This window comes from Acinonyx jubatus, chromosome A2, assembly GCF_027475565.1.
Source record: "Acinonyx jubatus isolate Ajub_Pintada_27869175 chromosome A2, VMU_Ajub_asm_v1.0, whole genome shotgun sequence".
In the NCBI taxonomy this organism is placed as follows: Eukaryota; Metazoa; Chordata; class Mammalia; order Carnivora; family Felidae; genus Acinonyx; species Acinonyx jubatus.
Window position 1 is genome coordinate 57,278,624 of NC_069383.1, and position 21,232 is coordinate 57,299,855.

The following is a 21,232-nucleotide window of genomic DNA, read 5'->3' on the forward strand; positions in this document are numbered from 1 at the left end:
GCAGAATAGAAATAATGCCAAACACCTTCTTCTTCTGAGGAATGTTGTCATTATACAGGATAAGAAAAACAAGTTTGACAAATGAAATTTCCACATAAACACTATTTATCAATAAATATAAAAGGATAAAACCTCTAAATTTTATATCAAACTTTTAATTTTTCTACTTATTTTGACCCTCAAATATTTAAAGAAAATATTATTACTCTTACTATTATAAAATGTGACTAAAGTAATCAAATTCAAAGTGAAGGAAGGCCCTATTTCCTCAAAATATTAAAAAACAATTTTTATACAGGAAAGTTAATTACTATATTGAAGGAAAGTAGGGAGAGGGGAAATCTCCTACATCCCCATGACTGTTATGTAATTTATATAATTACTTAATCTTCATACCAACCTGATGAGGTAGAGATAATTATTCTCATTACCCAAATGAGGAAAATAAGACCCAAAGAATTCAAATAACATGCTGAAATGTACACAATCAATATGAGGTGGGATTGGTATTTGAGCCCAAATCCACCTACTTCCACATTCTTTTCACTTATACCATGGTGAAAGGGATGTTTTAAAAAAGAACTCAGTAGATTGTCGAGTTAATAAGAGCAAACATTTGGAAACTGTCTGACTTAGGTGAGAAGTTCAACTTTTTATTGTTACATTAAAGACAATAATGTGGAATGCCATAATTCCAAATCAAGGAATTACAAGCTCAAATTGTGAGATTAAGAGTGAAGACAAAATTACAGTATGCTATTTATACGTAGTATGTATCAGAAAGACCTTTGGAGGTCCTGGGTGGCTCAGTCAGTTAAGCATCTGACTTCGGCTCATGTCGTGATCTTGCAGTTCGTGAGTTCAAGCCCTGTGTCAGGGTCTGTGCTGACAGCTCAGAGCCTGGAGCCTGCTTTGGATTCTGTCTCCCTCTCTCTCTGCCCCTCCTCTGCTCATGTTCTGTCTCTCTCTCTCTCTCTCTCTCTCTCTCTCTCTCTCTCTCAAAAATAAATAAAACATCAAAAAGGCCTTCAAAATTAAGGAGTTTTCTTTTTTAAAAAATCAATTAATTTTTTAAAATACGCTGTATGCCCATCATGGGGCTCGAACTCACAAATCTGAGGTTAAGAGTCACATGCTCTACTGACTGAACCTGCCAGGTGCCCCAATGAAGGAGTTTTCTCATTCTATTCAAGGATATATTTATACCTTCTTTGCACTAGATAGTCTCCAAATGTGTTGCCCAATTCCTTCCTTCCTTGTAAATGTACTCAGTTCCTCCCAACAAGAGATAGAGTCCCTTCCCCCTTCCCTTGAATCTGGGTTGGCCTTGTGACTTGCTCTGGCTCATAAAATGTGGTGTGAGTAGTACTATGTTAGTTCTCAGCAAGGCTGTTAAACACTTCCAGGCTTTAAGACATGTAGTACCTTTGGCTTTCAGTCCCTTGAGATCCAGCCTCCATGTAAAAAGCTTGGGACTATGAAGGAAAGGAGGCCATGTGGAAAAGAGCTTCTGGAGAATGAGAGGCCCTTTTAAATTTGACATCCTCAGCCCCAGCTGAATGCCACGAGAGCAGAGATAAGCCATCCTGCCAAGTACTGTCTAAAATGCAGAACCATGGGGCGTATGGGTGGCTCAGTTGGTTAAGGGTCACTTCTGCTCAGGACATGATCCCATGGTTTGTGAGTTCCAGCCCCACATCAGGCTCTGTGCTGACAGGTCACAGCCTGGAGCCTGCTTCAGATTCTGTGTCTCCCTCTTTCTCTGTCCCTCCCCTGCTCACACTGTCTCTCTCTCTCAAAAATAAATACATATTTAAAAAATTAAAAAATAAAATGCAGAACCATGAGCAAATAATTGGTGGTACTTTAAGTCACCATAGTTTAGAGTAATTTGCTATACACAAAGGGAAAATAAAAATAGTGGTCAATTAAATCCGTTCCTTTAAGTTACTTCTTTAGCATCTAGTAATATCTTATAAATAAAGCTTTCTTCTAAAGGGACATCTAGGCCCTAGAAACAAAACTCTCTCAATATTGTAAGAAAAGTAATAAATTAGGATTACTGTTTTAGAAACTCTTTTAGTTTCTAAAAGAGTTAAACTTTAAACTAGATAGATACAGAGATATAGATACAGAGATATATATATATATATATATATATATATATATATATACACAAAAGAAAAAAAAATCAGAAATTATCTGTTGAAGTTTTCACTCAGCAAAGGCATATAAATCTAAGTTCTAAACATTCATAAAAATAATCAATTTATTTTTTTAATAAAAACAAAAGATACCTGTTCTGAATAAACTGTAGTGCTCTAGGTAATAGGATTGTAAAAAAACAAGTATTAATAAAATCCACTAGTTTAAACCTGTTATAATTTTAGTAAAGTGTATCTCAATTACCCATTAGCAGTCTGCTATAAAGTGACTTTTGATAGAAAACTGATGTATTTGCAGCTATTAGCTCAGTAGAAACCTTTCCACATTACTCTTTGGGGGCATACGTAGGACTATTAGATTGGAAATTTTAAGACCTAACCCCTCCCTCCTCAAACTCAGGGCTGGGAAGAAGCAGTGGAATTATTAACATAAATTCAGATAGGAAATGAGTCTAGAGAGGAAAAAACAACCTTCAACCCAACCCATTTTGAGGTTAGTGGCAGCTTTTTTTTTTCTTTTTCTCTTTCTTTTCTTTCTTTCTTTCCTTTTTTCCTTTCTTTTTTTTTCTTTCTTTTTTTTTTTTTCCTAAACACTAATGACAGGTTGGTCTGTAGCCTGCTGCTACTTCTTTCTCTCTCCAAGTCCAAACCCCACAGTGATTCCTTCCTTTCCCATGACCTATTGCCAGACTTCTGCTTTCTTTCCCCACAGGCTTGGTTTCTCCCTCCTTTGAAGATTCTGTTTTATAAAATCGATGCCTCATTCTTGCCTATTAGAGTGCTCTTTGGAGACCACTGCTAGTAGTCAATTGACAGAAACTGGGCAGAGCAGAGTTGATTCAGATTTTCCTCATGTGTATAAGTCTTCGTTTATAATCTATTTATAATTTGCATATGTATTCTCCAACCAGGTTATCTCACCTGCCAATATTAAATCTGTTAGTTGCCAATGGCTACTCCTTTCTAACGTTTCTCCCCAGAGATCACTGCCCCATATTTTTTTAGAAATAAAATGATATAGGATTACAACAATGATTAGATGGGGGAAACTGAAGAGAATAAGAAGAGTTTACAGACTGTTTCTCATCATTTTACTATCTGCTAGATTAACCCTAGGAAAATAAAAAATCTTTAGTGTACTTGGAGAGAGAAAATACTAGAATTAAAGCATCTTCTTCCAGATGTGAGATTGTGTCTTCTTTCCATCATCTGGGAAAGTAAGCAGAGTAAAAGTAGAATGAAAAGATCTACATTTAGACACAGTGAGAAAATGCACGAATATGCAGTGGCTCCTAAAAATAGATTACAACAGAGAATGACATTATGCCAGTCACAGAAAAACAGGGTCAAGACATTAAAGATATACCCAGACCAGGAGAGACCATCACCAGACCCTTCTGGGGTTGGTCCAAGGCTCAGCCTCCACAAACAATAACAACCAGACTTTCAAGATTTAGTGCTGTCCTTACAAGAGACTGTTTTCACTCAGGGCCCTCATTAATCTTGTGCATTCACCCTGAGCCTAATCACGTGGCGAGCTAAGGTTAAGAGTCTGTTCTTGGGGAGCTAACTGCTTACTTGTGAGGTAAGCTCACTCATCCATGACACTGAGCTACCAAGAGGGCAGTGAAAGAAATAATTTAGGAAATTATGCCCTGGAAGTTTCACGTTATGAACATGTGAATCTGTCTCCCAGCTTCAAAGTTACCTCATTTGGAAAAAAAGTTCCCTTCATCTTTTCAGACATAAAAAGAACTATGCTTTTCTTTGTGTTTTTAAGAGATGTTATATTTGCTAATTTTAAAGTAAGCTTTGAGATGAAAATTTGGGGAGAATTGTTTTGAAATGTACCTGTTTATTAAGTAACCACTCTTAAGCTAATTCATTTTATAAAATTATAATAACAATTATTATTATTATTTTAGAGAGAGAGCACAAGCAGGGGAGAGGGGCAGAAGGAGGGAGAGAGAATCTTAAGAAGGCTCCACACTCAGGACAGAGCCCAATGCAGGGCTCAATCCCACAACCCTGGAATCACAACATGAGCTGAAATCAAGAGTCAGCAGTTCCACCAACTGAGCCACCCAGGTGCCATTTTGTAAAAATATTTTAAGTGTGGAGTAATTTCCTGAAAACACTAATGAATCAATTAGCTAAAACAATAATATTCCTACACTCTGCTAACAAGATAGTTTTAATCAAGAATACACAAACTTGGGACCCCTGGGTGGCTCAGTCAGTTAAGCATTGACTCTTGATTTCAGCTCAGGTCATGATCTCACAATTTGTGAGTTTTGAGCCCCACATTGGGCTCTGCGCTGACAGTGCAGAACCTGCGTGGGATTCTCTGTCTCCCTTTCTCTGTGTCTCTCAAAAATAAATAAACATTAAAAAAAAAGAAAAAGAATACACATACTTGGGGCACCTGGGTGGCTCAGTCAGTTAAGCGCCAACTCTTGATTTGGGCTCAGGTCATGACCTCATGGTTCGCTGAATAGAGCCCCACACCAGGCACTGGCCTAATAGCACAGAGCCTGCTTGGGATTCTCTCTCTGTCTCTCTCTGACCCTCCCTCCCCTACTCATATTCTCTCTCTCTCTTTCTCAAAACAAATGAACATTTTTAAAAAGAGAAAAAGAAAGAATACACAAACTTGAAGGGTAAAGCAGAATGGGACAGAGTACAGAAGAAATTTTGAATAGTAAAAGTAAGTGCAAATCAGGTTAGCAAGTTAAGGTGACACAATGGGTGTCTAGCCATGTCCAGGTTATAACGATATCTTTGCATTAGTTGTCATCTCTGCCTGGAATGCTCTTCTATCAGATCTTTGTATAGCAGGCTGTTTCTCATTCAGATATCAGTTTAAGTGATACCTCCTTGGAAGGCTTATCCTTGCCCTATTTATAAAGCAGGCTTCCAGGCACTCCTGATTACTTAATTTGCTTTATTTCTCCAAAGAAGTATTACTATCTGATATTTTCTTGCTCATTTTATTCACTTCCACTCCAGCCCTCAGCTAAAACATGAGTTCTATAAGAAGAGAAATCTTTTTTTTCCCAGTTTATTTATTTTGAGAAAGCACATGTGCAAACAAGTGCACCAGAGGGGGAGGGGCAGAGGGAGACAGAGAGAATTGCAAACAGGCTCTGCACTGCCAGCACGAGCCCCACCCAGGGCTGGGTCTCCCACAAGGAAAGATCATGACCTGAGGTGAAATCAAGAGTCTGAGGCCCAACTGACTGAGCCACCCAGGTGCCATTATAAGAGGAGAAATCTTATCTTTTTCACCACTGAAGTCCTTAAGATCCATGAGAATATCTGTCAGAGACTAGGTATTTTATAAAATCTGGGAGGTCAATGCCTAAACAAATGAATGGATGCTTTCAAAAAAGCTTATTTACTTGGCAGAATAAATTTTATGAGTTTTTAGTACTAAAAATCTCTATCAAGAAGAAACTTTGGGGGCACCTGGGTGGCTCAGTTGGTTAAGAGTCCAACTTTGGCTCAGGTCATGATCTCTCAATTTGTAGGTTCGAGTCCCGCATCAGGATATGTGCTGACAGCTCAGAGCCTGGAGCCTGCTTCACATTCTGAATCTCCTCTCTCTCTGCCCCTCCCCCGCTCATGCTCTTTCTCAAAAATAAATAAACATTAAAAAAAGTTTTTTTAAGGAAGAAACTTTGATGTCACTAATACAAGGTTGTAGCTAAAACCATAAAAAGAGCAAGAACTCTGTATGTTTTAGAGTATTATACCACCACCTATACTTCAAACCCGGAGTGATTTACAAAGACTTTACCATTACAGATGACATGAGCATACTAAATGGATATAGTTAGCTCCAGCAATCACAAAAAGTAACACGACAGAAATCATTGATTTCTGCAAACAAAATAACTACAGGAAGTACACCTATTCCTGGGCCTGAAATTCAGACTTCATGTCAACAGTCTAGAAAGATAAATAAATCATCCTGGGTAATCAGATAGTGTGCTTGTCTCAAGTGCAGGGAAAACTACATTTAGGAAGAGAATGTTTGTTCCTGCCTGGCCTCCCAAACAACTCTGGCAATTTACCTAATGTCAGTGGTTTATAGGTTTTGTTTATTTCATTGAGGTCCACTTCTCTGCCCCAAATATTTCTGTAGAACAGCAGATCTTTTCGCTTTTACAAAATGGGGGTGTTCTCACTGTGCCTGTGCCTGAGGCTGGAATCTGCAGGTGCAGGCTTCCAGGATTCATGGGCAGCCATCCCTGGAAAGCTACACCCTTTCCCAAGTGCAGGAAACAGGCTGCAGAAACTTTTCACAGTAATGGTGTACGCTTGTAATTTTTAATGAACCTACCCAGTGACATATCCTTACAGCTATTTTTATAAAGAAACCAGAACAATTTTATAAAAATGGAAATATTTTTAGGAGATCTTAGCAGAAGAAAAGATTTATTTAAAAACAAAACACAGGTTTCCAACCCTCTTCAAAGGTTTAAAAGGCTTATTTCAACAACAGAGTATAATTTATCATTAGCAGCATTCTCCTCTGTATAGTAATAGGAGAAACAAATAGTGCATAGAACAGAGTTGTTTGCCCCTCTGGAGATTCTGAAGTGCTAGAACAGAGTTGTTTGCCCCTCTGGAGATTCTGAGTAGTGTCTGCAGAGGAACATTGTTGCCACAATTTTGAAAACACTAAGAATCATCTCCTCACTTGGAGTCAGGGGTGCATGGTCTTTGCCCGACACAGACCTGAGTCTTGTGTATAGCTTTCCCTTAGTAGTGACATTGTGAGCAATTACTTACCTTCTTTAATATTTACTTGCTTTACTTGTAAAATAAGAATAGTGATAACCAACTTACAGAGTTGTAAATTTTGAATGATATAATGTATTTCTTAGTACATCAATAATTGACACTGTGTTTATTAGTAGTATTCTGATTGAAATATTATCATTATCAATATCATCATTGAAAAGGCATTTTTCTCACTGGTTATGAGGATTAGTTTTATGTGTCTACTTGACTGGGCTAAGAGATGTCTAGACTGTTGGTAAAACATTACTTCTGGGTATGTCTATGAGGGTATTTCTGGAATAGGTTAGTATTTGAACCAGTAGACTCAATAAAGGATGCTCCCTCATTGACACATGGGCAGTATTCAATCCTTTGAGAGCCTGAACAGAACAAAAATGTAGAGGAAGAGTGAATTTGTTCTTTTTAGCTTCAGCTGGGGCACCCATTTTTTCCCGCCCTTAGGCATCCTGGTTCTCAGGCGTTATGATTCAGATCAGAACTTGCACCAATGGCCTGCCCATTCTTAATTTTTCAGACTCAGACTGAATTACACCACCGGTTTTCCTGGTTCTCCAGCTTTCAGACAGTAGTTCATGGGCCTTTCCAGCCTCCATAACCATGTATGCCAATTCCTAGAATAAATCAATCTCTTTCTATGTACATATACAATACTATACATATATATATGTATATATATATATATATATATATATAAAGTATTCAGTTTTATTTGAAAATATAATTTTACTTTTTATTTTTATAATTCAGTGTGCAGAATTACATCTTAAATAACAGATTGCAGATTCAGGACAAGAAAGTCCAAATCTATCTATCTATCTATCTATAGATAGATATATCAATTGATATGTCAATCGATCAATTGATCTCCTATTGGTTCTGTTTTTCTGGAGAACCCTGACTAATACACTGGCCATGTGTTCATGACAAAAAGGGAAGGGACCAAGTCAATTCCTGTTTTCTGGAATAAAGAGAAACAATATTGGGAAACAATCAAAATCAATCATCAGTTTTCAAATAACATTTGTAACTACCGAGGAAAAATTGAGTTGCATAGCTGCTGTGGGGTAAAGAAAAGAAGGAAATATAAAGATGACCCAAATAGGCTACTCAGATTATGTTCCACTGTCCACAAAGATTCTACGAGTTGTACAGGACAAAACACGTTATCCTCAAAAAAAAAAAAAAAGAATGCTCAAGAGAAAGTATACTTGCTTTTTGGCATAAAGTCTTATGGTAATCAATATTTGTAAAAAAGATAAATCAATAAATAGGTAGGGCTAAAAATTATTTGGGCATACCAAACAGTTGTTTCCAAACTGTTGGAGTACCCAGAGAAATAGAACAAAAATTTTATAGGGAATCAACAAAGGATGGACCACTTGCATGTACTTTAAAAAAAAATTTTTTTTAACATTTATTTATTTTTGAGACACAGAGACAGAGTGCGAGCAGGGGAGGGGCAGAGTGAGAGGGAGACACAGAATCAGAAGCAGGCTCCAGGCTCCCAGCTCCAAGCTGTCAGCACAGAACCCGACACGGGGCTCAAACCCACAAACTGTGGGATTGTGACCTGAGCCGAAGCCAGACGCTCAACCGACTGAGCCACCCAGGTGCCCCAACTTGCATGTACTTTTAACAGATAATGACTTAAAAAAATCCTTACCATCCATCTGCTATCACAATAAATTCAATAAAGCATGGAATTTCATCACTGAAAATGTAGGAAGGACATGGTCAAAAATAAAGTCTTTTAAATGGAATAAATTTAGTTTTATGAAAAACTCCCTATATTTTTCTTATTCTTCTATGGCCTGGTGAAATCATCTTTAAACATAACTACTCATCCATGGATATGACTTCGGGAACCACCTACATAATCCTTTAGATTGCCCACAAAAATTTTATCTCATGAATTTATCGAAGAGAACTTTAGATGTTTGTGTGGCTGTAGAGTTTTGGTTTGTATGTTTTTATAATTTTATATGAGCAGGTTTTTATTTTCTGAAAAGAACAAAATAATATAAAGCTTTATCCAACAACCAAAATACTAAGATTTATTCTCCAGAGTTTTACTCTCTGAGGCTGCAATTTGAATATCCTATTTCAAAGCCTTCCCACTTCAGTGCTGTACCAACTTAGACTGAGTAACAAGAACTGAATTTACCCTTCTGCCCGAAAAAGCTAAAACCCTGAAACAAAGGAAACCCAAAACTAAAACAATGGTTTTTATGATCCTGAACTCAAGGTAACAAAGGATACCAATCCTAAGGGATGGAAAGCAAAAAAGGTGAGACCTCCCATGGTCTGCATTTGTTGCTTTGAGAAAGTTTCTAGGTGATGGCACAGGGAGAGGAAGCCCAGGAGGAGTCTGATGGTCTACCAGACATGAGGAGACAGATCTGAGATTCCAAGGAGAACACAGCAGCTACAGTTTTCAGGACAGAGTGCTACAAGGGTAAAGGCTGCACAGAGCTAGAATTCTGAAAATTGACAAAAGGCTTCCACTAAATATTCAGCACTGTACCAGTCACAGTACCAGGTAAAATGTGAGTAAACTGTTTGAAGTATGGGGAAGAGCCACCTGAAAACCCTAGAGGTAATTGACCAGTATACACACGGACTAGGAATAGTGCCTGCTCCCATCACCCAGGCCATAAAACCTCATAATAGAAAGAGCAGTGGGCAGAGTATCCAGAATGGTATATTTCAGCACTGGGAAATAATTAGCCCCAAACGAAACACTAATCAAATCTTGCCAAACAAATCTTAAAAGCAATACCTGAAACAATAAAAGTATTTACATGTAACTGTGGAAACAAGTTACAACTGTGTGAAAACAAGTGTTTTCCAGAACAAAGCAACACTTAAAGGAAGATAAAAATATCCAGCACCCAACAAGTTAAACATCACAATGACTGGTTTCCAATAAAAAATAAGCAGGCATTCAAGAAACCCAGAAAAATATGACCCACAGTAAGAAAACCAACTAATTGAATCTGACATAGCACTGAAACAGATGTTAAAATGAGCAGACAAGAGATTAAGAAAGTCATTAAAACTGTAACCCATATGTTTAAAAAAAGTTAAGAGGAAATATGGAAGATATAAAAGAGACAGAAACTGAACTTCTGTAGGTGAAAATTACAATGTGTGAGATGAAAAATATACTGGATGGGATAAATGGCAGAGTAGACAATGCAGAAGAAAAGACTAGTAAACTCAAAGGCATAGCAATCGAAATTATCCAAACAGAAACACAGAGAGAAAAATAATAATCAAATTACTCAAAACCAATGATAAAGAGAATATAATTTACCAACCACGAGTAGAAAGATACTTTAATGTACAGAGTAATTGAGAATGAAAGCAGATATCTCACTGGAAACAACAGGAACAAGACGATACTTGTTCAACTTGTTTCAACAACTTGTTTCAAATCTGGGAAAAAATGGGCACCTGGGTGGCCAAGTCAGTTAAGCATCTGACTTTGATTCAGGTCAGAATCTCATGGTGCATGAGTTTGAGCCCTGTGTCCGGCTCTGTGCTGATAGCTCAGAGCCTGGAGCCTGCTTCAGTTTCTGTGTCTCCCTCTCTCTCTGCCCGTCCCTTGCTCACTCTCTCCCTTGAAAATAAACATTAAAAAATTTTTAAAATAAATAACTAATATAAAATAAAATTTGGGAAAAAAAGAAGATACAAAGGTGACATCACTACAGATTCTGTAGATATTACAAAATAATAAGGCAATATTATGAACAACCTTTTTCAAATAAGTTGGATGACTTAAAGGAAATGGACATATCCCTTAAAACACTTACAGCCAAACTTCACTTAGGAAGAAATAAGTAATATAAATAATCCTTTATTACACAAATGAACTATTTAGTTTAAAATATTCCTACAAAGAAAACTCCAGGCTTAGATGGCTTGACTTATGAATTCTATCAAAATTAAATTTTTTTGTTTCTAACGTTTATTCATTTTTGAGAGACAGAGAGAGACAGAACATGAGTGGGGAAGGGGCAGAGGGAGGGAGACACAGAATCTGAAGCAGGCTCTAGGCTCTGAGCTGTCAGCACAGAGCCTGACGTGGGGCTCGAACTCAAGGACCACGAGATCATGACCTGAGCCAAAGTTGGACACTCAACCGACTGAGCCACTCAGGCTCACGAGATCATGACCTGAGCTGAAGTCGGACACTCAACCGACTGAGCCACTCAGGTGCCCCTGAATACTATCAAAACTTAAAGAAAACTTAATATCAATTCTATACAACTCCTCCAAAACTTGAAGGGGAGGCAATGCTATCCAACTCATTCTATGTAAGGACAGCATTACCTTCACACTAAAACTTGAGAAGGATGTTACAAGAAAAAATATGTATCAATATCCTTCATTGAACATAAAGGCAAAGATTCTAAATAATATTTTAGCAAACTTAATTAAACAATATATAAAAGGAATAATAATACCTCATGATTAGATACGGTTTACCCCAATAATGCTCGAATGGTTTAACATCTGAAAATCAATGAATATAATTTCCCATATTAACCAGAAAAAAGTCTAATAATACATTAAAGATATAATAGTATTTCCATGCTGAACATTCCACAAAATATGTATAGATACTTTCATTTACCTCAGGATCAAAACTTTTAAATGATCTCTGAAGGGAATACATTTGCAAAAGTTGAGTAGATATAACCAAGAAAAACTTGAAACTGCATAATTTTGTTCAGTACTGATTTCAGGCATTTCCCAGCATGGAAGGAAGGAAGGAAGGAAGGAAGGAAGGAAGGAAGGAAGGAAGGAAGGAAGGAAGGAAGGAAGGAAGGAAGGAAGGAAGGGCGGGCAAAATCAAAACAAGAAAAATTTTGGATCAGCTTTCTTTTAAGGGATTAAATTTTCCCTCTAATTATTATGAGTGAAACAAACCTAAAAAATAATGTTAGAGAGTGTGCCTTTGTATAAAAACCCAAAGTACCTCACTAATCATTTGATCGGTCAGCAGCTGAATTCCTCACTGTGATTGCTACTGGGCCACAGTGTAGGGCAGCACGGACTGAGCAGTGGTTCCTTAGGGTGCACTGGAACTGGTGAAGCAGGAGGAGGTAAAATAGAGAGGTCCTAGCAGTGGTTAATTATTAGCCAGTGTGGAAATAGTTCAGTATTTCTACAAAGGGTTCAACTATACCAGTGTGCACTGCCTGAATATTCTAGTTTAGACTGAAGAACACGTGCACATTAAGCAGTTGAGAACTACCCCACAGTCCATCAGCATCACCTTCTGACATAAGATGTAACTTCCTTACAAAGTCAGGAAAAGCAGTGTGCCAGGAGACAGGACATCGGAGCTCTTGCCCAGCTTGGACCAATTAGCAGCTGTGTAAACTTTGTCAAGCTACTTAATGCCTCTGAGCATCCGTTTGCTCATCTGTAAAATGAGGAGAAAGAGACAGACAAACAAAGAGAAGGGCAGGGAACTACAAAGTAAGGAGAAAAGAAAGTGGTGGACAGATTACAGAATGAAGAGGCAAGGGAGAAAGGCTTGGAAAATCTGAAATTGGGACAACATATAAAGGGATTCAAAAAAGACTATTCTCTAAAATAAAGATGGAGAAAGCAGGAAGTTGAGATAAAAAATATCAACATCAACCATCCTCTATTTCCCCATTAATGATAAATTCAAGCAGGGTAAATCCCCAAAAATAACAAATAGCCTTTCTCCTCCTCCTCCTTTTTTTTTTATCTAGTTTATTTCACTCAGCATGTGTTTTCAAGATTCACCCATGTTGTACCATGTATTATAATGAACTTCATTCATTTCTGTGGGTGAATAAGATCTGATTGTATGTATGCACCACATTTTGTTCATCCATTTATTTCTCTTAATATTTAAAAAAAATTCAAGTTTATTTATTTTGAGGGAGAGACAGAAAGAGAAAGAGGGGGAAGGACAGAGAGAGAGGGAGAGAGAGAATCCCAAGCAGGCTCTGTGCTGTCAGCGCAGAGCCCAATGTGGGGCTCGAACCCATGGACCGTTAGATCATTACCTGAGCCAAAACCAAGAGTCAGACGCTTAACTGACTGAGCCACCTAGGCACTCTTCTTAAAAATTTTTAACCAGATAGGATTAACATTTACCATTATATTACTTTCAAGGGTACAACATAATGATTTGTTATTTTTGTACATATTGTGAAATGATCACTACAGTCTAGTTAACATCATCACTTCACACGGTTACAAATGTTTTTTCTTATGATGTAGCCTTCCTCCTTCATTTAAGTTATATTTTTTCTTAATATTTTCTAAAAAATATTTGTATTCACTATAACAATGTTTTTTCTATATGTAAGAGTCAATGTTGGTATTTTTTTAATTTTTTTTAAAGTTAATGTCAATATTTTTCTCACAATGTCTACTCACTGAAGACTAGACCATCTAACTTAGAAAATCAAGATGCAAAAGTGTGTGGTTCCTCGGAGGTCATTTCTTTACTTATATTTTATTTTTTACATATATCTAAAGATATTTTAGGTAGTTTATACAATGCATTTTTGGCCAAGGCAAAAAAAAAAAAAACAAAAAAACAAAAAACTGAAGAGTGATGATAGAGAAGACATACTTATCTATTATTTCATAAGAATAAGTACAAAAGTTACTTTGTTATTGTTGTTATTGTTCCTTTAATGGACATTCTCTCCAAACCTCAATTTAAGAATTTATCCTGTGAATCTTACAAAAGTGACATTATGTAATGTAATGGTCAAGATCTTTGCTACATCTTTACAAAAGCACAATGAAAGTAAATTTTTTTCTTTCACAAATAAAGGAAGTAATAAAAGTTCCATTTACCTCAAATATTTTTGAGTTTTCTCTTCAATACATTTAAAAAGTAAATGTTAAATAACCACATTTTTGAAATGCGTATTTTAATATCTTAGCAGCATTCTAGTTATGGTACCTCGGTCTTAAAACATCATTTATTTACTTCTAATTTCTTCCCTCTGGCCTTCTAATTCCCTTTGAAATGAAGTTTCCCATGTGTGGTCTCAGTCTGAAGAGAGTTTACTAGCAGTTTCATTTAAATCTTATCACAACTGGCTTATACAATATTTAAGGCAAAATACAGAATATTAAACAATGCTTATCACTAAGATACAGCATCTTCCACATAGTTAATCATTATTATCTAACAACGCAAACACTAAATATCTTGAGTTTTAGCCCCATAAACATCAGCCACAGTCTACACTGAGATATGAGATGTTATTTTACTCAGGTGTCTAAGTAGACAGAACACTGACTCCCCAGCCTATTCATCATACCCTTTATTATTATCTATTCCTCTAAATATCCATTTATTTCAAAGATTTGGCCAGCAAGTAAATTCTGTAACATAAGAATTAACATGGTTTCATATGTTTTATAAACAAAGACATTTGTAACAGCCAATGGAGCTTCTAATATATTTGAAAGAGGTTATAATACTCTGTTAATGTAGCAATAAACAGCGAAAAGTTCCAGTTTAAGTCCTGTGTACCCCTAACTGGAGTCAGGTACTAATGTTAGGACCTTTAAATATTAATAAGAATACAAAATTTTAAGTTGGTGCCCCCTGGAGATGGACTCCAGGCAGGAATCATTACTTCCAAGTATTCTGCTTTTTTTTTCCCCATAGTTTTTAATTGACCCTAGAAAACCAGTAAAATACTGTAGTTACCACAACTTTTTCCTCAAATTAAATTTTCTATGTCTGCAGTTCCTCTTTCTCTGCCTTCCTTTTGTGATCTCACTGCATGAAATATCAATTCCTAGAGGGAATATTTATAGGAAATGATACACTATTATTTTGCATGTTCTTCAAATTATGGTGATACCTTCCCTGTTTAGTTAATGGTTAAAACTAACGAATGCTTTCAAATACTATAGCAGTAAATATATTATTGACTCAGGAGTTTTGTAATTTGCTTAAGCTAAATCATATTTTAATTGGTTAATCTGAAGATGGCCATATTTTAAAACCTTAGAGTGATGTTGTAATGTGGTTTAAAGCATTTCATATTATGCTAGTTTCTAAAGGTTTTCAAATCAATACTCTCTTAAGTATAAAGAAAAATGATCCATTTCATTATACTATTGTTTTAAACTCAAGTTGCCACTAGAGTCTTCATTTTTTTTTAGACTGCCATTTCTTCTAATATGTATATAATTTTTATCTCACTGCTGAACCTTGAAAACATGGGGCTAGATGTCCCTATTGCATATATCATACACTTTTTATTGTGAATAACATTTGCTTTGTCTTCTGATATATAGTAAAGAGCTCAAGCTTCAGAGCAAGTCAGACCTAAGTATGAGTCTCTTAGTGATGCAATGCCTAGCAAGTGACTTGACTCATCTGAACTTTAGGGTCCTCATCCAACAGGAGGATAATTTCCCCATCATGGTGTTCCTATAAAACTAAGTGATCAAACCAAACCATTATGAGGCACATAGCACAAAGCACACCTACGAAGCTGCAAGCAGTCATTACCCTTATCTATGACAGTCCTGAGGAAGACTTCCTCTGCTGAAACCCTTGCCTCAATTGGTATACTCCAGTATACCTCCGAGTATTTTATTCTCCACCTGTATTTTATTTATTGTTATTAAAGCTTTCTCAGTGAGCTATTTTTGTTTGTTTGTTTGTTGTTTGTTTTTCTGATGAGGAAATAAAGAAAATATATAAGACATTTCCTAATTACTTATTTTTAAATAAATGTGTCTCCCAGACAGGCATCTGGTAAGAGGCCAAATACTGAAAGTAGGTCCCGATAACTCTTGTAGAACGATTTGGGTCTTTCCTAAAGGTGCGGTGTCCACCAGCACTCTGTGGATAGACCAAATACCCTAAGTTGGAACTCCTGGCTTATTAGCTTATTAGCACTTCCCAAACATTGACAGACAAGCCTATGCCACAAACTGCTTCTTGCTGAGCAGCTTAGCGCCTTTTCTCTTGGCAAGAAACAGATTTCCAAAACTAGGTTTTGATTCTCAAATACTTCCTTGACTGAATTATAATTCTCTAGAGCTGCCTTTTTTTCCTTTCTTAACATCTTTCCTACAAAATGGAGTTTGCTTCCCTCACTAAAACAGAGCACTTTTGGTAAGGCTTATATTTACCACATTTTTAAAAAGACTATTTGCTTGATAAGAATATCATTTGGAGCACTTCTTAATTTAAAAAAAAATGAGATAGAAGTCTTGCTATGCATTCCTATTCCCATACTTTTGCATTTCACCAGGTTAAAAGAAACTAAAATGTTTCCTTCCTGAAGAAAAATATCCTTCAAGAAATATAAAAGTAGGTAAAGTGAAGGGAACAAATATTTAAGAGTTAAAGTCCTTTAGGGATGCCTGTGTGGCTCAGTAGATTAAGTGTCTGACTCCTGGTTTTGGTTCAGGTCATGATCTCACAGTGTGTGGGTTTGAGCTCCACATTGGGCTCTGTGCTGATAGCATGGCACCTGCTTGGGATTCTCTCTCTGCCCCTCCCCAGCTCGCACTAAACTAATTTTTAAAGAAGGAATAAGATTGCGTGTTTAGTCCTTATAAAAATATAGGACTTAACAGTTGTGTGTGTGTGTGTGTGTGTGTGTAACTGTCCCACTCAGAAAGCATTGTCTTTCAAAACAAAGTGCTATGGGTTCTTGACACAAAGAGTTTTGGACACAAGATTCTTATGACTGATGCCAGAACTATAGCTCCAATAGGATTGTCCAGCCAGTACAATTTTCTTTCTTCTTTGTTAACATTGGCCAATGACCTATCATTTTTTAAAGGAATACATTTGAAGAAAGTTTCTGTTTTTCTCTCTCAGCAACAAATGGATGCAGTACCTTCAAACTGAAACATTACATATTCACCAATAGACTGAAAAAACTGAATCATAATCCAGTATTCAAAAAGAACTATTTTTAGATTATGATTTAACACTAAGAGAAGCGTACAGAAATTACCCCACACAATATGTAAAGAAAAATGTTGAATTAATAAAATAGGATGGAAATAAAACAAATATTTTCTATAGTTCATTCTTCCACCTTTTCTTAATTAAAACTAATTCACTTCATTACTTCTCTATGTTAAAATAAGCTCTAATCCTAATTACAAAAAGTCACATAAGATTTCGGGGGAAATTGTTAATTTAGCCATTGAGAGTCTCTCTTGTCCCCCAAACCACATGGAAAATGAAGAAAGTATGGCTTTCTAAAAAAACTTATCACTTTTTCTACAATTTAGTTTCTTGTGTGGAATCTTATGCCTAACCACAGTGTATGTCTTTATATTTCCTGATAAAGAAGTGGTCTCAAGAAAGGAAAGATACTAACATTTAAGTACATTGCAAGTATAGTTAAGCAAACTGTCTTCGGAAGGGAAAGACTAAACCATCAGATTTGCAACATTTCATGTGGTAGAAGCGACTTCTGAAACAAGAGCAGTTTCTGAGGGTTGAGAGGTGAATACAGAGGGTGTCACTAAGCTCTCAGTTAGTCTCAAAGAGGTACCACTGTGCCTAATTATTTTCTCCTATGCTTCTGTCTATAAGCATTACACTTTTCACTTTTCTATGGAAAAGACCCATAGTTAATGAGAACCATAAAGATTCCTTAATCAGCTTATATTGTGAAAGAGTATTAAAGTCTCCACTTTCACAACAGGCACATGAAATACACACTTTTATAATATATTACTAGCACAGGAACTTACATCTCTCTCCCCTTGAACCACCTGCAAATTTTAATAGTCATGTATCGCCAGGGTACCAGAAACTCATAAAAGTTTAACCTGCTAATTAACAAGTAGGTAAAGTTCCAGCCCTGTACCATAATTTGTTTGCTTCCAAGGCATAGTCAGCAAAACCTAGAAAATATTCCCTTGATTTTTTTTTCCAAGGCAGCTATACTCCAGGCATGATTCCTTACCAAGGTCACCAGGAAGTGAAAGCACACAAATACATATCAAAAACCATGTCTTTATGGAGGGCATAAAGTTAGTGAAAATGTGGAGGTCTACAAATTGGATTTGAGTATCTCCAAAAAAACTGTTCTCTGAAAGATTTTATTTGGACTAGGTCACTCTTGTTCCAAATTCAATCTGTTCCTTTCCTAGTGTGGCTGCACCATAGGTCTGTGCCATTTATTTCATTCCCATTACCTAGAGGCTATATTAAAAAATATTATATGCTTACTACAACTGTTTATTCTTATGTAAACATCCAATCTATGATCCCAAATGTGGGGCTCACAAAATACAGAAATCTAAAGAAAGCACTACAAGAAAGAAAAAGCCTCCCAATTCTTTCCTGTAACAATGGTGATGGCTACTAATGACATTCCGATAAGATGACTTCAGGCTATGTAAGTTTCATAAACGGCCCATTAGTGTCAAGCCCTTGGTCTTGGTCCCAGCACAGCTAGCCATACTAGGAATTACTACCATATTAAGAAATTGGTTATTTTTCTGAACTTACAATACCAGGCAGAGCTATTTTCTTTTTCTAGTGTTTTATTTATGTGAACTAGCCTCCTAAGGGGGTAATTAAAAGATTTATGTCAGAAAGCTAGTGGAGGTATTATATGATGTCTGACTTTTCTGTGACTAGAGAATATCTGCATACATAAAGGCCAACAGACAGACACAAGTTAGGAAGTGGTTCATTCATTCATTCTTGTTTTACTGTGTGCCTTCTATAACACAAGAACAAGGTACTGTAAGTAGAGTGATATATATATATATATATATATATATATATATATATATATATATGGCTGATCTCATATATCTGATCATCTAATGAGCATAAACCATTAGGCTCGTTCTTCAACATTTGCTAATTTTAACAGATTTCACTCCTTTCTAACATTAAATTCACAGACTATGAATAATAATAATAATAATAATAATAATGATAATACTGATAACTAGCATGTACTGAATACAACTTTGTGCCAAGTATAATGGTAAGCATTCTCCATATATGTCATTTCATTTAACCGCCCCGATAATTCTATAATGCAAGTACTATGTAAGTACAATGCTAAGTAACTTAATGATTAACACACAAGTGAATATGGCCAGAATGCAAGCCTACTTCTGTCAGATGCCAAGGTATTTGTGCTTATGATGTAATTATCTCTCTGAAAAATAATTTAGGATCCAATCTTAGAGGATCTCAATCTACCCAATAAACAAATTTTATGCAGAATTTGTATATCTAGACAAAAGGAAACACAATCATATTTCCTTTACAACTGAGGACAGCCGCATCATTTTCCTAAACCATCTCTGTGACATAATCCTGACATCCAAAAAGCCATTTTTCTGTTTTTTTCTAGCTTTATTGCTATTCTATGAAACCAATGCATCCCTGGTGCTCTAACATTTAATTCATAAACCCTTCATAGACTTTTGAGAATTTGAATCCCATACTAAGTGCCCTGACACAGGGACTGTGAGCAATGGGACAGTTTTTTGTTTGGATATTTTACTCTATGAACTGACCAGTCATGAAAGGATGGGCACTGACTTTGAATCTCCTGTTCCTATTGTCTGTTCTTACATTTTTAGATTCTTTGTTTGCCTAAATATTTGCCACTGCACTTTTAGATTGTTACAGCAGCTTGAGACCTAAGAATGGACTTAATAGAGAAGCAAAATTTTAATGTACAACATAATCTGTCACCAGGAAACAAGGGGTACCTACTTTTAAACAGGGGATGTTCAAGGAACACTTTCCTTTGGCAGAGAACAAGTCATTCTTGGGTTGCAAAGAGATAATCAAATAGAGCTCAGACGTTATTCTAGACACAGAGCAAAGAACTCAATATATAGATACATTAAACCTGCAGATTAGGAAAGTTGAGTTTAGTATAATTATTTCATTGACAGTTCTTGCCCTTGAAAGCAAGAACTTTAAAACATTTTTTAATGTTTATTTATTTTTGAGAGAGAGGGAGGCAGGAAGGGAGGCAAGGAGGGAGGGAGAGGGAGAGGGAGAGGGAGAGAGAGAGAGAGAGAGAGAGAGAGAGAGAGAGAGAGGCAGAGTGAGAAGGAGACCCAGAATCTGAAGCAGGCTCCAGGCTCTGAGCTGTCAGCACAGAGCCCAAAGCAGGGCTCAAACTCACCAACTGGGAGGTCATGACCTGAGACGAAGTCGGACGCTCAACCGACTGAGTCACCCAGGCACCCCTGGAAGCAAGAACTTTAAAGGTAAGAACCATTTCTGTCTTGTTTACCATTGGTACAGCAGCTCAGAGCCTGGGACATAATAGGTACACAATAAATGTTTATAATGCAGGCCAACTCACCTACAAGTTCCTTTACTTATTTATTCGTTAATTTATTTACATTTATTTACTCATTAATTTTGCCATTCAATTCTTTTAAAAAAATTGTTTTATGTTTATTTATTTATTTTGAAAGAGAGAGAGAGAGAGCTTGAGCAGGGGAGGGGAAGAGAGAGAGGGACACAAAGAATCCCAAACATGTCAGTGCAGAACTGATGTGGGGCTTGATCTCAGGAACCATGAGATCATGACCTGAGCTGTAACCTAGAATTGGATGCTTAACTGACTGGGCCACTCAGGTGCCCCTTGCCATTCAATTGTAGTACATATATGTGGGGTAATTGCTGAAATTAGGCACTGCGTTAGACTAGGGTTACAGGGGCTACAACCAAATATACAGCAGGCCATGGCTTCAAAGTACACATGACCTAAACGAAAAACATAGGAAAATAATGAGAGCAACAAGGTGCTTAATCTTTATGACAGAAAGCAATATGGGAACATATGGAAAGACATAGTTTAAAAACAGTTAAAACTGTTTTTCCTCACATCTATAAATTATTAGTGATCAAATCATGAGACTTATATGCCATTCTATAGTAGTGATGATTTAACCATAAGAGTGAATTTCTTTATTGTATCTTCCATATGTTTCTAGTTGAAATAAAATGACAAATTAGTAATACCTTACTAAGTAAGTATATACCTAACTGTATTTATACACTTAACTGGGAAACTTAAATCTGCATGCACAGTCAATATAATTCCCTGCTCCAAATCTGTAAATAAAGAAATTTTGTATCCAACTCTCAAAACATGCAATCAGATGTACAATAAGAAATGAAATGTAAACATATTTCCCTAGCCACTAATTTGCTATCAAGCAAGGGACTTGAAGGACCAAGCCGGCTCTGACTCACA

The 21,232-nt window shown here is 36.4% G+C and overlaps 2 protein-coding genes across 26 annotated transcripts in view; both read right to left on the minus strand.

Moving 5' to 3' along the window:
* Window positions 1-21,232, minus strand: part of HDAC9 (histone deacetylase 9) — a 739,528-nt gene that overhangs the window by 597,662 nt on the left and 120,634 nt on the right. The gene's annotated exons all lie outside the window — the stretch shown is intronic.
* The window catches only part of LOC128314990 (uncharacterized), a 309,163-nt gene continuing 308,082 nt past the window's right edge, over window positions 20,152-21,232 (minus strand). The window contains exon 5 of the mRNA XM_053220285.1: window positions 20,152-20,213. The gene's annotated coding sequence lies outside the window, so the exon portion shown is untranslated. The remainder of the gene's footprint in view (window positions 20,214-21,232) is intronic.